Below are 12,242 nucleotides of genomic sequence, written 5' to 3'. Positions count from 1 at the left end.
CTCAGGTCATGGAAGTGCTGAGATCCCCTAACAAAAGGAACCCTAGCAAGACAACACCAAAACATACAATAATTAAAATGGCAAAGATCAAAGACAAGGAGAGAGTGTTGAAAGCAGGCTGAGAAAAAACATTACTTCAAAGGAAATCCCATTAGGCTATCAGCAGACTTCTCAACAGAAACACTTCAAGTCACAAGGGAGTGGCATGATATATTTAATGTACTGAAACAGAAGGACCTCAAACCAAGATTCCTCGACTTGGTGAGATTATCATTTAAATTTGAAGCAGGGATTGAATAATTATCAGATAACAAAAGTTGAAGGAATTCACCACCAATAAGCCAAGTCTTGCATGATATGTTAAAGAGATTGCTGCAGATGGAAATGGCCCCAAGGCTAAATAGCTTTCACCAGTGAAAATAAACCCACAGTTAAGGTAGTAGACAAACTAATTACCAAGTAAGTATGAAATTAAAACAAAAGAAGAAAAATCAACTACACACAAAATCAGTCAAGGGATACACAAAAAGTGCAGAATATCACATCTAATAGGAAAAATGTGGAGGAGAAAGATGAAGGAAAAAATACCTTTAGATTGTGTTTGAAATAGAGTAATCAGCAATTTAAGACAGACTATTATATAGTAAAGAAGCTATCCTTGAACCTTTGGTAATCACAAAACTAAAGCCTACAATAAATACACACACAAAAAAAATAAATTTTTAAAAGAGAAGTCCAATTACATACTAAAGAAAATCATCAATAACAAAAGAATGTAAGAGAGGAAGAAAAGAACAGAGAGGAGATAAAAAAAATCAGAAAACAATGAATAAAATGGCAGTAAGTACATATCTATCAATAATCATCTTAAATATAAGTGGACTGAATGCACCAATCAAAAGATACAGAGTGGCAGAATGGATAAGGAAACAAGACCCATCTATACACTGCCTACAAGAGACTCATTTCAGACCCAAAGACATACAAAGTCTGAAAGTGAAGGGATGGAAATGATATTACATGCAAATAGGGAGAAAAAAGCAGAAATAGCAGTACTTATACCAGACAAAATTGATTTTAAAACAAAGAAATAACAAGAGACAAAGAAGGACATTACATAATGATAAAAGGGATCAGTCCAACAAGAGGATATAACCATCATAAATATCTATCTACCCAAAAAGACAAGGATGCTCACTCTCACCACTTTTATTCAACATAGTGCTGGAGGTCCTAGCCATGACAATCACATCTAACACAAATAAATAAAAGGCATCCAGATTGGTAAGGAAGAACTTAAACTATCATTGTTAGCAGATGATATATTATACATAGAAAACCCTAAAGAATCCACCAAAAATCTACTAGAATAACTGAATTCAGCAAAATTTCAGGATACAAAATTAATACACAAAAATCTGTTGCATTCCTATATACTAACAATGAACTATCAGAAAGAGAAATCAGGAAAAAAACTCCATTTACAATTGCCTCAAAAAGAATAAAATACCTAGGAATAAATCTAACAAAGGAGGTGAAAGACCTATACTCTGAAAACTGTAAGACACTCATGAGAGAAATTAAAGACACCAAAAAATGGAAATCTATTCTATGCTCATGGATAGGAAGAATTAATATTGTCAAAATGGCCATTCTGCCTAAAGCAAATTTAGATTCAGTGCAAGCCCTATTAAATATCAATGCAAAAACCGGAATGTAAGTCAGGAAACCATAAAACTCTTAGAAGAAACAGGCGCAAAAATCTCTTGAATATAAACATGAACTTTTTCCTGAACACATCTCCTCAAGCAAGGGAAACAAAAGCAAAAATAAACAAATGGGACTTCATCAAACTAAAAAGCTTCTGTACAGCAAAGGATACCATCAGCAGAACAAAAGGGCATCCTACAGTATGCAAGAATGTATTTGTAAATGACTCATCTGATAAGGTGTTAAAATCCATGTAAATAACTCATATGCTTCAACACCCAAAAAAAAAACAAAAAACAAATAACCTGATCAAAAAATGGGCAGAGGATCTGAACAGACACTTCCCCAAAGAAGAAATTCAGATGGCCAACAGGCACATGAAAGGATGCTCCACATCGCTGATCATCAGGGAAATGCAAACTAAAACCACAGTATCATCTCACACCAGTTAAAACAGCCACTATCCAAAAGACAAGAATAAATGCTGGCGAGGGTGCAGAGAAATAGGAACCCTTCTACACTGTTGGACTGCAAACTGGTAAAACTACAGTGAAAAGCAGTATGGAGGTTCCGCAGAAAACTAATAATAGAAATAATTTGACCCAGTAATTCCACTCCTAGGAAGAAAACAAAATCCCTGATTAGAAAAGATATATGCACCCCTATGTTTGTTGCCACACTGTTTGCAATAGCCAAGGTAAGGAAACAACTTAAATGTCCATCAATGGGTGAATATTATTCAGCCATAAAAAGAAAAGAAATTCTGCTATTTCCAACAACATGGATGGATCTAGAGGAGTATACTTCATGAAATAAACCAGGTGGAGAAAAACAAATACCATATGATTTCACTTATTTGTGGAATATAAATATAAGGCAAAACAGAAGGAACAAAACAGCAGCAGACTTACAGATACTGTAAAGTGACTAGTGGTTACCAAGGGAGAGAGGAGCAGGAGGGGTGGGGAGGAGGGAGAGGGGGACTGTTGAGCCACTATAATAGAAGAAAAAAAGCTTTAGGGGCAAGAGTACAAAGAATGAAATTAGAGAATGCACTAACCCTCAGAGACTGTCCCCTTAGGAGTAATACAAAAAGAAGTTTGGTAAGAAATACTGAAGGAGGTTGTGCTTTACGTATTCCGGGCCAGATATTAATAGCAACAACCCACACTTTATCTATCACAGAATTACAATCAAGAAATAAAATAGTTATCACAGGAATGTATAGGAATAAGTTTACTTCAATGAATAAGCAAAAACTCCAAGTTTCTGAAGTTTAATCATGATATACAAAATCTAGAAATTAGATCTTATGTGACTACAAACTCTCATTGACAAAAAATTTCAAATGCCATCAACTTAAAAACAAGCAAAAGAGTACATCATTTTCCAAAATTACTTAGTGAATACACAAGCAAAAATATTTGGAAGGCCATTGGACTAAGGTAGCACATTTGTATCCTGTTTTCTCTATTAAATTATATTTATGTAAATATAACCTACTTTCTTCTATTAAAGATTTAAATTGTAAACAGAAAGACTCACTTTCCCTTTTTAATTGAATGTTGCATTTCTGTAAGCAGTTAGAAAATGTTGCAATTGGCATTACGAAAACAAGCATTGCTATGCCAAGTGGCTCTCTATGAACATCTGCTGTTGATTTTGATGGGAAAGTGAAAGGACACAACCACCCTATTTAAAACCTACATATCCATTTCTCTTACTGCCTGTATAGCTACATATTATTTGCCATGCACTTGCTATAGATTGGGAATAGTGATATAACTGGAAACATTTCTGCTTTTTAGGGACTCAGTCCAGGGGCAGACTCAGATCTGCAAAGATTTTTAGCAATTAACTAGAGTTATGAAAGTATTATGCTATGGGAACACAAAGATGGGCTTAAAAACAAAGCCTTTTTCAGATAGGAAAAAAGGGAAGGAACAGTCCAGAAAGATTACAGTGTGCCAAGACATAGAGGGCAGGAAGACTATGATGTGATTTGTAAACTACAAATAGTTCAGTGTGAAAACAAATATTTTCAGATGAATATTCAAATTTGAGATGCCTATCCACCATCCAGAGTACATTAGTGTATAAAGGTAGGAAAAGACCTAGAAATTCATCTGGTGAATCATTTAATAATTATTGAGTGCCCACTATGTACCTGATACTATGCAAGAAACTGGGGAAGAAAGAAGGAAGAAGACATGAAAGATCTTATCAAAGGAGCAAAAGACAGGGAAGTAAACCAACAGAGCATTAACCTACCATGATAAAATGCTACAGAACATATGTGTACAGAGTGTGACAGGAGCAAAAATGAGAATAGAATAAAGTTTTCCCAAAACAATAATGCTAGAGATGTCTTTAAAGGTGAGTGAGAGTGAACTAGACAGAGAATGGAACAAGTGTAGGAGTAAAAACAGAGTGAAAACAAAACAGTTCAGATAAAAGTTAGAGGGAAAGAAGTATAGCAAAGGCCAGATCACCATGACATTAAGTAGTAAGAAATTAAGCTATGATAAGTCACAGAAGGGTTTCAGGCATGAGTAAGATGAGCAATCACTCCATCAAGCAGAGTGAAAAACACATTAGAGTTGGAAGTAGGAAAGGTGGAAGCAACACTGAAGAGACCATCAATATGTAGTTCAGGGATATCATATATATATATGGATTATATATACATATAATCTAGAATGGACCCACAACTAAGAATAAAGCTGGGGGAATTATGCTTCCTGACTTCAAGCTCTACTACAAAGCCATAGTAATCCAGACAATTTGGTACTGGCACAAGAACAGACCCATAGACCAATGGAACAGAATACACAGCCCAGATATAAACCCAAGCATGTATGGTCAATTAATATACGATAAAGGAGCCATGGACATACAAGGGGAAACGACAGCCTCTTCAACAACTGGTGTTGGCAAAACTCAACAACTGGTGTTGGCGAGAGAATGAAACTGGATTACTCTCTAACCCATACACAAAAGTAAACTTGAAATGGATTAAAGACATGAGTGTAAGTCATGAAACCATAAAACTCTGAGAAGACAACATAGGCAAAAATCTCTTGAATATAAACATTAGCAACTTTTTTCTCAACGCATCTCCTAGAGCAAGGAAAACAAATCTAGAATGTAATACAAAGCAAGAAAACAAAGGAAAGGACACTTGGAAATAGAGATAGTAGGGAAGTCATGGTAGGTGGGCAGCATGTTTCAAAGGTACCAGTTATGTGTATGTTTACTTTATAATTACCTATTAAACTTTTGTTATGTACTTTTATATATTATATATCTTTTTTTTAACACATTTTAAAAGAGGGAGAGGTTGCTGAATTAAATAGCAGTAAGGAAGTAGAATAAAGAAAAAATCAAGAAACAAGTATTAATTGTAACTAAGACAACTTAGTGACCAACTACAGGAAGGACAAACTAAACTAGGAATCTCCACAGGTCTCCAACTTCAGAGTCCAGGTGGAGGGTTAGCCATTTAATAAGGCAGGATTTACAGGAGAGTTTGTTTGTTTTGTGGGAGAAAGAACTCAATTTTGGGTATGTTGAATTTGAGTTGTTCGAATGATATTCATATGGAGATACATCTAATAGGTTTGTAGGTTTTTAGAGATGCAGACCAAAAACTTAGAAAAGCAAGATAAAAAATTAGGGCACTGCAAGTAAATGACCTATACTCTGAAAACTACAAGACACTCATGAGAGAAATTAAAGAAGATACCAATAAATGGAAACATCCTGTGCTCATGGATAGGAAGAATTAATATTGTGAAAATGGCCATCCTGCCTAAAGCAATCTACAGATTTAATGTAATTCCTATCAAAATAACAACAGCATTCTTCAACGAACTGGAACAAATAGTTTTAAAGTTCATATATGGACCTACAACTAAGATAGCCAAAGCAATCCTGAGAAGGAAGAATAAAGCTGGGGGAATTATGCTTCCTGACTTCAAGCTCTACTACAAAGCCACAGTAATCCAGACAATTTGGTCCTGGCACAAGAACAGACCCATAGACCAATGGAACAGAATACACAGCCCAGATATAAACCCAAGCATGTATGGTCAATTAATATACGATAAAGGAGCCATGGACATACAAGGGGAAACGACAGCCTCTTCAACAACTGGTGTTGGCAAAACTCAACAACTGGTGTTGGCGAGAGAATGAAACTGGATTACTGTCTAACCCCATACACAAAAGTAAACTCGAAATGGATTAAAGACATGAATGTAAGTCATGAAACCATAAAACTCTGAGAAGACAACATAGGCAAAAATCTCTTGAATATAAACATTAGCAACTTTTTTCTCAACGCATCTCCTAGAGCAAGGGAAACAAAAGCAAAAATGAACACATGGGACTACATCAAACTTAAAAGCTTCTGTACAGCAAAGGACACCATCAACAGAACAAAAAGGCATCCTACAGTATGAGAGAATATATTTATAAATGATATATCCAACAAGCGGTTAACATCCAAAATATATAAAGAACTCACATGCCTCAACACCCAAAAAGCAAATCACCGGTTAAAAAATGGGCAGAAGATATGAACAGACAATTCTCCAAAGAAGAAATTCAGATGGATGGCCAACAGGCACATGAACAGATGCTTCACATCACTAATTATCAGGGAAATGCAAATAAAAACTACAATGAGATATCACCTCACACCAGTTAGGATGGCCAGCATCAAAGACTAGGAACAACAAATGCTGGCGAGGATGCGAAGAAAGGGGAACCCTTCTACACTGCTGGTGGGAATGTAAGCTAGTTCAACCATTGTGGAAAGCAACATGGAGGTTCCTCAAAAAACTAAAAATAGAAATACCATTTGACCCGGGAATTCCACTCCTAGGAATTTACCCAAAGAATACAAGTTCTCAGAATCAAAAAGACATATGCACCCGTACATTTATTGCAGCTCTATTTACAATAGCCAAGATACGGAAGCAACCTAAGTGTCCTTCAGGAGATGAATGGATAAAGAACATGTGGTACATACACACAATGGAATACTATTCAGCCATAAGAAAGAAAGAAATCCTACCCTATGCAACAACATGGATGGAGTGGAGGATATTAAGCTCAGTGAAATAAGCAAGCAGAGAAAGACAAGTACCTAATGATTTCCCTCATTTGTAGAGTATAACCATGAAGCAAAACTGAAGGAACAAAACAGCAGCAGACTCAGACTCCAAGAAGGGACTAGCAATTAACAAAGGGAAGGGGAGTTGGAGGATGGATGGGGAGGGAGGGAGAAGGGGGTTGAGGGGTATTATGATTGGTACACATGGTGTTGGGGGGATCATGGGGAAGAGAGTGTAGCACAGAGAAGGCAAATAGTGACTGTGACATCTTACTACACTGATGGACAGTGACTGCAATGCAGTATGGGGGGACAGAATTGATATTATGGGTGAATGTAGTAACCACATTGTTTTTCATGTGAAACCTTCATAAGAGTGTAAATCAATAATACCTTAATTAAAAATAAAGATCCCATTTTAAAAATCAGGGAGTTAGGAGGTAAGATTCCTGACATATTCTTTGGTAATCAGCCAACAACCTATCTTATGGCAGGGCAAGCAGTCCTGTATGATATGTTCCCAGTGCTTGTAGAAATCACTGTCTTGGAAAACAGGATCAATAAGTTCCTTGTGTTAAGTTTATCTTTGAGAATTATCTAGAGGGCTGACTGTGGATGGTGACATAATGTCTCTCACTGGAGAGAGACATAATGAGATCACATGTCAAGCCAACACAATCCCCCACCCTCCTGCTCTTTGCGCCATTCTTGAAAACCTTAAAAGACAGAATCCTAAGCCCTTATGTTCACCTCCTCTCTGAGGTTGCCTGCACTCCCCCTTTCTTTGAGTGTATACATTTTGCTTTAAATAAAGACTTCTCATGGTTAAAAAAAAAACACAACTAGGGCACCATGTGCTTATATGCCATACAGTGACTAAGAATATGGACTTAAAAAAGGTTATCCAAGGAGACCCAATAAGAGTAAGTAAGTATATGAGAGTAACAGAAGGCTAAGGACAGAATGAACTGAATGAGTTTTTAAAGTAAGACCTCAAATTAAATGAAATTTTGAATTATTAACAATAGCCTTTTGACATAAAAAAACTAGGATCCAAATCTCTTTTCTTAAAATGATAGCTCTTCAAATTTTCACTTAATGAATAAGCCTACTTTTTCCAAAGACAAAGTTATAAATAGAAATATTTATTCACATAAGCCATTCCACTCTGTACTTGATATTGATATTCAACCATCTTCCCCTCCTAAATCTCAGTGAAAGTATGATTCGGGGCAACTTCATTATGATTCCAAGATTATCTCTCTCTACCATCTGGCTTAGCCATCACTTGACTTTAAGTAGAGTCATAAGTAAATGTGTCGTAGTACTAGATTTCACGTGAACCTGTCAGAAGGTGGGTTGAGTTACAGCACCTGACAGCAAGGAAATGAAAGGAACCGGCAATTCTTTCAGTTCTGCCTACTCATAAACTCTAGATAGAGCAACAATATACTAGATATAATAATATTTATGATAAAAATTGTCTCAATTTCCAAGTAATGAAACTGCAAAAAGAGCCCTTTACTTCCCCAGAATATTAAAAAGTAGAATTAGCTTGCATTTTTGTTGGAGCTACTGTAAGGAAAATAAAATGGTAATTGTATCTGATAATGAAATTATATTTAGTAACTGTTAGTCTCAGGGCACCTAGCAGAAACTAGACTTTCAATATGTACCAAAAAACACACACTGACTACAAATAATAGTAATACAAATAAAAACAAATAAATTCAAAATAGTTTGTGTTACTCCCTAAAAAGGCACAAGGACCTGAGATTTCTATGTAAATGCCTGAAGAGAAGACCACTTACATAGTTATTTATATAGTTAGGTATTCATAAAATGAAACTTTGTAGTTTCAAATAATTACATTAACATGACATAAATACTTTTGGTAAAATGTTTTATAAAATTTGGGGAAAAATTTTGTACCTACACTCATATATGCAGTGCTTATCTGTTTTTATCCAAAGTAAGTAATCTGTTTTAGTTCAAATGATAAGTTAGATATTCCCTATAGTTGTAAAGAGAATGATTATACTCAGCTGATATAATCTTTGTTTTCTAAATAGATTAAACATGAACAGATTACCTACAGGAGACAAATCTGATTTAAAAGCAAACATAAAAAACTAAAGAGACTTAGCAATGTACAATGAAGCACACATCCATTCATCAAATTACTGGGTATCTACTAGGAGGAAAGCACCATGCTGGGTGCAGCAGGAAAAACAAGCAGCAAAACATTCAGTTCCCTTCACTGTTTACAAATTTAAGACTACTGTACAATAAGATTAAAAAAAGCAACATGAGCAATTATAAGGCAACATGTTCAATATCAAATTAGTAAACTGAACAGTGAGTAAGATCTGAGTAGAATTTACATCCAGTTTTTCTGTAGGCACTTCCAGCCCATGAACTTGGTGTAGTTTTTACTGCAGGAAAACAATCAGGTTTTTGATACTATTATAATTTTCTTAAAAAGGAGGAGCAGCACTGAGTTGGCAGCATCTCATACTTCAGCTCCTCCAGCTGGAGAAGGGGGAAGAGGAATAACTGAATAGGAAATTTGACTAAATGGCCACTAAGGTCATTTCCTTACGTTGACAGTTCTTCCTTGATTTAAGAACATATAAAACCTGAAATACAGTGTAGTACAACATGTGAAAACTGAAATATATAAAGCATTGATGTGCTAAGACAATGATTTCAAACTCTAAGGCAAAGGTTTTCAAACTCTGGTGAGCATCTAAATATAACTAGTAACATCTAAAAGCATCTAAATGACTGGATAACTTATTAAACCATATAGATGCCCATGTACTATCTCAAGCCTCTGGAATGAGAATCTATAAATGTGCAGTCAGGACATTTGTTATTTTGAGCAGCTCCCCAGTGATTCTGATCACAGTGTGAGAATTAAATGTCACAGTTAAGTGTTAAAGCATACAATTTTCAGAGGCAAGGAAACCTAGGTTAAAATGCCAGTTCTAGTACTTACTAGCACTGTGACTACCAACTAGCCTAACACTATTTCTAATTTTTAAAAAGGGGGAAAGGCCATACCTCAAGTGATTGTTGTGAGGAGAAAGGATGATAATGCACATAAAATGCTTAGTACAATTCCTGGCGCATTTAGTAAGCATTCAATGAATCCATTTAACAAATATTTATTAAGCACTTATACAGTATTAATAAATAAGGCAACTCTGCAATGGTGTCATGAGAACATGTAATTAGGATTATCTATCCTATTCAGTAAAGTCTTCCCTGAAGTGAGCTGAATGATGAGTAGGCATTGACTAGAAGAAAAGTAAAGGAAGCACATTTCCAGGTAGAGGAAGCATTGTAAACAAAAGCCACAAACCTGAAGCAAAACAGAACAAAGTGACTAGGAGAGAAAGGAATGTCAGAAAATACTGTGGAGAGAAGGTTGGAAATGTAACAGTGGGGGAGGAGGAAGGGGGCAAACAGGCTGCTAAGATTTTAGTTTCTCTTAAAAACAGTGAAAGTCACCAAAGGGTTTTAAACATGGAGACAATGTGATTATATCTGCAGTTTGAAAAAGTCACCTCTGTACAGTGTAGAAAACTACAGAGGGGCCACAGAAAATGCAAGTAGACCATAATTAGGAGACTGGTGATACTTCAGATAAGAGATGATGGTGGCTAGAACTACAGTACTAGTGGTAAAGATGAAAAGTAGACAGACTTAAGATATTCAAGAGGCAAAATCAACAGGACTTCATGAGAAATTGATGAGGCATGAGAGAGAGGAAGTTGTCAAACTTGTACTACAGAAAGGGATGGATGATAAGCTAGTCATGAGTTAAATAAGAGGACCTATTTTTCTAAAGGGGTTATATTATGAATTCCAAACATATGAGTATGAGTAGTTATTCCCAGTAATAAGGTTGATTTGTACAAAAATATTCCACTGTATAAAGTATAATATGCTCATATTTATTTTATTTGGTGTTTATGTATCCCAAAGACAAAAGAATAGGTTTCTGTATGTGTGTAAAGTAGATCTGAACAGAATGAAGGTCCTTACCTAGCTTCAGGTACCTTTCCTTTACACAATACCCCAGAAGTGTATTTGACTACAGTTTAACACTGTCTCAAGAATTCTATTATACACTCAACTGATAAATCATTTTCAGCTTTAATTATTTATACTAACGAATAAGACAAAAAACCAAACAAAAAAGGCTGCAAAGTCCAAAAGGGAGCTTTAAGCACCTGCCTTTCAAACCATTACCAGAACATGATCGGGTTTAACAGCGACAGGCTGGTTTAGGGTATTTTCGTTTACTCTATTAATTTTCCAGAATGGAGAGTCATGCGAATGCGACTTAGATAACTTATTATTCATAAAACCCCACTGTAAACTGAAGTCATCATACAGATAATTCCTGAACTTGATCTACAAAAAGCTAGTCTGCAACTTAGAATTTTAAGTCACTACTGCAATAGAGCTGTTAAGATGCTTGAGTCTGGAGTCTCACAAAGACTGTTACAGGGGTTGGCTTGACAATATTGATCTCCTTAATTACTGATAACAGACATTTATTCAGTCAGATCCCAAGACGTTTTTGCAAGCTTTATCGGTCTAAACCTCCATCCTTTCTCTCCCGCTTAGAAAAACAAGGGTGCAGGAGCCACCAAGGTTTTTAGTCTTTACGAAACCCTGCCCCACCCACCTCACAAACAATAACCTTCCGTTCCAGAACTGTAGCTACGGTCAGAAAAGAACGCCGGGCGGTAGGGCCCTGGTCGGTAACCCAGGTTCTCAGTGGCGGACCTAAGAACTGAAGGGACCTGTCTTACCCAGTCTCAAGAGTAGCGTCCAATTTCCCAAAAGCGCCAAGATCACTACGGAAACCCGAGCTCCTGAGCCCGAGCGGGGGCCTCCCTCTCTGACACAGAACTCGTCCCCGGGGCTCCCGTCGCTTCAGGGCCTCTTCAGGGGCCTGAGGCCTTCGGACCAGGTCCCCGGAGCTAGAAGCCCCCCCAGCCCGGCTACGGGCGAGCACCCAGCGCCCCGGCCCGCAGCCGGCAAGCCCGTCACCAGGCAACAGTCGCCAGGCCCGGAAACCTGGGAGGCCTACCCCGGGCGCGAGTCCTTCCCCATTCCCTCCGTGCTGGCCTCGGAAGTCCCAGCAGAGCACAGGGGGTGGGCGGCCGCTCACTTCTTACCCTTTCCTCCCGGGAGGGCGGTTCTGGGACTCGTTTCTCCCACTCCCCCAAAAACTTGCTGGTTGCTCCTGGTCAGCGTCGGCTCCAGGTCACTGCGGCCAGCTTACTCCATAGCCTCCTGTATTCGTGCGGCCTCAAAGGCTGAAGCCGGAGGAGGGAAGGGGGAGAGAAGGGGAGGGCCTGGGGAGGAAGAGTAAGGGAGGGGGAAGAAGACA

General features: G+C 37.4%; 1 protein-coding gene across 4 annotated transcripts in view; it reads right to left on the bottom strand.

Moving 5' to 3' along the window:
• SCYL2 (SCY1 like pseudokinase 2) overlaps positions 1 to 12,220 on the bottom strand; it is a 76,231-nt gene extending 64,011 nt beyond the window's left edge. For 3 of the 4 annotated variants that reach the window (XM_037023052.2, XM_037023053.2, XM_073213686.1), the window contains exon 1: positions 12,028 to 12,220. The gene's annotated coding sequence lies outside the window, so the exon portion shown is untranslated. Of the gene's footprint in view, positions 1 to 12,020 lie in introns of all 4 variants that reach the window. The other variant, XM_073213685.1, reaches the window with a different exon arrangement.
• Between the last annotated feature and the right edge of the window lie 22 nt (positions 12,221 to 12,242).

The sequence above is a fragment of the Manis javanica genome, chromosome 10, assembly GCF_040802235.1.
Source record: "Manis javanica isolate MJ-LG chromosome 10, MJ_LKY, whole genome shotgun sequence".
Lineage (NCBI taxonomy): Eukaryota > Metazoa > Chordata > Mammalia > Pholidota > Manidae > Manis > Manis javanica.
Note: the sequence above shows the minus strand (reverse complement) of the source record. Positions and strands in the feature narration are given on the sequence as shown.